We start from the raw sequence: 5588 nt of genomic DNA on the forward strand, positions 1-5588 counted from the left end.
ATGCCACAAACACCTAAATAGTGCTTTACTTCTATAAAACACTACCACCAAGAATGAAAAAGTGTTTTTTGATAGCAAAATAACAGTTTATTTACATTCAACATTCAACAGTGTAATACAACAAACATGTGCAACTGTGCAACTGTGCATGTGTGGTGTGTGTATGTGTTTCTATTTACAATTCTGTGGATGTTTCAACTACACAAGTTTTTTTTTGGTGTGGTATATAGTGTAACATTGCCCTGGGTGCAAGGGGACGCAGCAGGATTTGCACCACAGATTTGTTTCGCTGCGAATGCCCCTTTGAGTGCAGACCCTACACTTTCTTGCTGGCTTTTTTTTCCGGGGGGTAGCAGGTATGTATTGCAGTGTGTGTTTTGCCATGTTGCCATCAAGTCGACTTTCAGGATCGTTATACGGTGACCTGGTGTTCTGTCTGGCTTCCTCATGTCCTTCTGTTTGTATGTTTGTAGCAATGTCCTCCTCCTGGTCCTGTGGTAAGAGCCACCCTCTCACCACCTGCTGGATAAACTCCAAAAAATGCTGACATTTGCCAGGATGTTTAGCTTTGTACAGGATAAAGGCATTGAACAAACATATTTGAAACAGATAGGCAACAAATTTTTTGTGCCATTTCAATGTCTTCCTCGTGAATGGGTGATAAGAAATGTTTTGATCCATCTTATCCACGCCATTCATTGTGGAATTGTAGTCCAAAACACATACAGGTTTCGGGAAAGGCACTCTTTTTTTTTTTTAGTGCCTACACATCAACTGTCCGCATTTCATCTTTGTGAAAAGTAGTCACCATCCTCAACAAACGCTTGTCCTGCCATGCCACAACCAAAACATTTGTGTTGTGTCTCACCAATTCCCCCCCCACCCCAAGGCCAGTGTTTGTAAGAAAAGTGATCTCATTTGGTTCACCCCTATTTTTTCTCAGTGTTCCACAAACATTTGTACGTGCTGCCAGGAGACGTTCACACAACCCAATTGAATTATAAAAATTGTCCATAAAGAGCGTGTACCCATTTCCTGGCAGACGATCTAGCAAATTAAACACGGTATCCGGCAGAGAACAACTAGTACCAACATAAGGTTGCATATTAAAACAATATCCTGTTTGGGAGTCACACAGGATGTATGACTTAATTCCATATTTGATTGGTTTTTGGGGGTTGTAAACTTTAAACGATAGACGGCCCTGAAAATTCATCATTCCCTCATCAATACATACATTCCTACCGGGTTGGAACAGTTCTTTAAATTTATTTACAATATGGTTGAACACAGGACGGATTTTAAATAATTTGTCATCTGAACTATGTCTCTCATTATTGTTAAAATGTAGGTAACTCCAGATAAGCAGGAAGCGGTTTCGAGGCATCGCGCGACTAAAAAAATGGTGTGGTTTCAATTTCATCCTGAGTCCAATACATTTCTATACTGGGCTTTTTTATATACCCAGTAAGAAATTGGAGTGCAAAAAATGTTTTCAATTCTAATACAGACACTGGCTTCCAAGCACGACTCCTGCAGTGTGGCAGACTTTCAGTCTGCTTCTGCATGGATTGACGTGCATATAAATTTGTTTGATCAGCAATGTGCTGGAGAAGTTCGTTTGAGATGAATAGTTGCAGGAAGTCAGCTGGCAGGGTTGAATTTAGCTCTGCTGCGGCACCCCTTGGTCCTGGAGTTTCAGTAAACAGGAATGTGTTTGGCTGCCAGCCTGTTTCATGCCAGCCAGAACTTTTGGGATCTGCAAATATACATTTCAATATCATATAATATTTATTTTAGATCAGTGTGAAGCAATATATATATATGTTTACCTTTTTTCTTGGATCCACTGGTTGAAATTATAGAAGACATTTACCATCAAATATTTTACTCGTGCTGAGTTGGAGAATCATTTTTTTTTTACCTTTATTCTGCTCACTGTGAGACGCGTCACCTTGAGCCCGACGAGCTGCAGCTGAAAGAAATATATACAATTACAATCATATCGAAAGACCGTTTTCTTTTGTTGTTGCAGTGTATTGAAAACACGTTTTTTATACCTCTCTTTGTCGTGGAAACTGTAGGTTGTCGCTGTGAGCACGATCTATGAATTATACATTCACGTTACACGAGGTGCTAGCAGCGTGCAGGAAAAGTATCTCATAGCAAGTTTGCGCTTACCTTCACAGTCTTCTGCGGATGAAATGCTGTCCGAATCACTTTCTCGAAGATCCGACTGTACCCACTCCTCCGAAGAATAGCCATCCGACTCGGGGTACTCTTCGTCGTCCGAATCAACGTCCGCGTTTGCAGAAGTACTTGGACGTGCACCACGTTTTCCGGCGTTAGCATCGCTAACCGGCGTCGCTTTAAGACGTGGCCGAAGACGTCGCGTCAAAGCCGCAACTTCGGCATCAACCTCGTTGTCGCCATCATCATCATCGCCACCAACATTCAATTTAGCACTGGTTTCTTTTTGAAAATACCGATCAAGCGTGAGCTGCTTTCCACCGGTCGTCATTTTTGCTTTCTCTTCCTCCATGCTTTTTGCTTTCTCCATTATCCTCTCCACTCCACTCTAGCTCCGCCTCACCTTTTATACCGACGCCCACGGTGGGCGGCACACCCAAAGTGCAAGGAGAGTCATCGCTGCCATCTAGAGGCCAAAACAAGTCATTAAACTTACTTGATCTGCTTGATATTTTCAGCACAGCTGCCCAAGGCTTCCCTCCACCCGTTTCAAAAAAAACCAAAAAAACATAGGGGACGTCTTTTAACGTCCTCGGCGCCCATCCCTAGGTTTATGCTAAACGTTTTATAACGTTTATGGCGGTCAAAGAGTTAAAAGCAGTCTGTGTATTCAAGACACTCATTAGTAATGTAAAAAAAATCCTTTATTTAAAATGGACTACCAACATGTTTCAACACAAGATTGTCTTCACCAGGGCATAGTTTGACAAATATAGAGTGTATGACTGAGCGATATTTGTGCATTGCTTTATTCATGTCAAACTAATTCTGAATTTAATTGTGATGAAGTCTGTTTTCTACAAGATTTCAAAATTTTTACTAATGTCAAAAATAAACTCACTAACATTGATCACAAATTTGTGAGGTGCCTAGCCCGGACACAGATATTTCACATGGTTTCTTTTAAGTTACATAGACCAGATGTAAATAATAACTAAGACGGTTATATTTAATAACTAATGTTTTGTTTTAGACTTCATGTCTATCTAAACAGTGTATGTCATTGTTTTGTCAAAAACATATTTCTATATACTTCCTTTATACTATAATCTAATCTGGTACAATCTGCTGCCTTTCTGCTCATGTATTTGATCAGAAAATTCTAGCAAAATTGAGCAATTGTGACTGCATTTCAGACACAAACAAAAGTATCAGTTAAGTCCTTGAATCTCTTTTGTGATTAAGAATTTCATTAATAAACCTGGCCTGAATTAACATCACTTGTATGTACAAAATACCTGGTCAATTTAAATTGAAACTAATTTAACCTATGTTTGCTATTTACTCTGCATTGTGGTGACTGCACATGCCTACAATTGTGTAATGTCTATGCTTTATGTTTTAGGTGTCCCTTGTTTGTGCCAAGGCTCTGGTACCAGGTCAGTCATAATTTTAATTGCTTTTGCAGCAGTTTTACAATCGATTATTTTAAACAATTCCAATATTTTGCAGGTTCATATACACTCAAAGTGGAACATGTACTTGTACTGTGCATTGTCAGCAATTGAAGTTGAGACTTGACATGGTATTCTGTGTGTGCATCATTTTAGGCAGAGGCACTGGCTGGCGCCACAGAGTTCGGGAATGGCCAGTTTCAGCTGTGACTGGGCGGAGGCACAAACTGGTCATTCCAGCACTGAACCAGGACAACACGGTATGTTTTATAATCAACTCTGCCTTTATAACAAATTAACAACCTTCATTTGTGTCTATTTTTTTAAATTACCTCTTTCCTTTTTTCAATTACTACTTTTTTTTTTTCTTTTGTAATAGTTTGTCCTGGTTGTTGGTGACTCCCACCTGCGAGCCATTGCCGATGGGGTTGTGAAGATGCCGGAGGGACGTTTCTCGTTTGCCGTGATGTCCACCCCGGGTGCCAGGGCCTCCGAGTTGCGTGCTGAGGTGCTGAATGCTGTTCTGCCTCGGTCACCCGAGGTGGTCTGCATTTTGGCTCCCAGCAACAACTTGGGCCGCCCCATCGCTGAGGCAGCGGCTGACTTTGGCCAGTTCTTGCACACCGTCTGCAGCCGCTGGCCCAACGTAAGTTCACACATTTCCTTCATATAGATCATACATTTAAATTTCAAGTATGTACTTGCATATGTCAAATATGTTCTGTTTAAAATACATTTCAGCCTTTTCCCGTAGTTAAACAGTTAATGAATATTGAAGGATGGAATATGAATGAAAGTTCATCTTGCTCCAGATGTATATTTTACAGTTTTAAACTTTGTGCAGGTCGTTGTGCTGGACTTCCCCCCTCGTCTGAACGTCGAGCTGGACCAGCAGGACCTTCTTCGCCAGGAGTACAACCGGGTGGCAGCACTTATGGGTACGTTCCATGTTGAAAATAGTTTTCACACACAAAGTTCTACTTTTCTTTAAGTCACCTCCTGATCTGATTTCATTGGTGTCTCAGCGGGGGGGAGGACTCTTGAGCTAATAATGTTTTTTCCTTTGTTACTGTAGGTATTCGCTACCTATCTGTTGCTGGCCACTTCCCGCTGTCACATCTTCACTTGTGGTGTAGAGACGGGGTAAGTACATTAGTTGCTGCAAAAAACAAACAAACATTTTATTAGTGCTCCTCCTATCAAAAGTATGTTTGTAGATGTATAATATTTTTTCTGATCATGTCTGGAAGGTACACCTCAGTGACAGCGATGGGATGCCGGTGCTTGCGCGGTTGCTGTGGGCTGCCGTCAACCTGCGGAGTGAGAGGACTGCACCACCTGCACCGGCTGCTCCTCAGCGTTCGCCACCAGCTCGAGTGTTCAGACCAAAAGTGGTTGTTAAGGGTGAGGTCACTGCGCCTCAGCCTTCCAACCCTTTTGACTGGACACTCGTCGGGAAGGCCATGGAGGTAAACGCAAGCCTAACATGTTTTTGAAAACCTCCTAACATGTTTTTGAAAACCTTAAATTTTATGAATGTGTGTGTTGCAATAATGTCACTAGTCATTTCAGAGCAGCTCGGTTGTGGACTCTGAGGTCACCTGTGGGCCCACTGGGTGGATGGGCACTCTCCAGGTTTGTGATGGTGATCATGGATTCATTCAGCCTTTTACCATGGCACATGTTAAAATTCTATTTCTCTATTTCTATTTTGTTGTGTTTTTTACAGTGCAACATCCCATTGAACCCTCTCTGGTTCAGCCCACCCATGTTGGAGGCGATGGACAAGCTGTCTCCAGCTCATCTTTCCAGCCCTGAGGACTGCCCAGTTGTTCCAAAGGACAAGAAGGTATTTCAGTTTTCCTATTTTGTTTGCCCGTTATGTTTACATATCTATCTTCATGACAAAAAAAAAAGTATAGTTAATTGTCCATTCTTGTAGTA

At 41.6% G+C, this 5588-nt stretch overlaps 1 long non-coding RNA gene across 1 annotated transcript; it reads right to left on the minus strand.

Annotated features, from left to right (window-relative positions):
* Positions 1 to 895: 895 nt before the first annotated feature.
* On the minus strand, positions 896 to 2569 carry LOC147155488 (uncharacterized). Its single transcript, XR_015092307.1, has 3 exons — positions 2182 to 2569; positions 2061 to 2104; positions 896 to 1975 (listed from the first exon to the last, which is right to left on the minus strand). It is a non-coding gene; the product is annotated as an uncharacterized LOC147155488 (long non-coding RNA).
* Between the last annotated feature and the right edge of the window lie 3019 nt (positions 2570 to 5588).

This window comes from Leptonotus elevatus, chromosome 22 (genome assembly GCF_054856555.1).
Source record: "Leptonotus elevatus isolate MCC_2025b chromosome 22, RoL_Lele_1.0, whole genome shotgun sequence".
Classification (NCBI taxonomy): domain Eukaryota; kingdom Metazoa; phylum Chordata; class Actinopteri; order Syngnathiformes; family Syngnathidae; genus Leptonotus; species Leptonotus elevatus.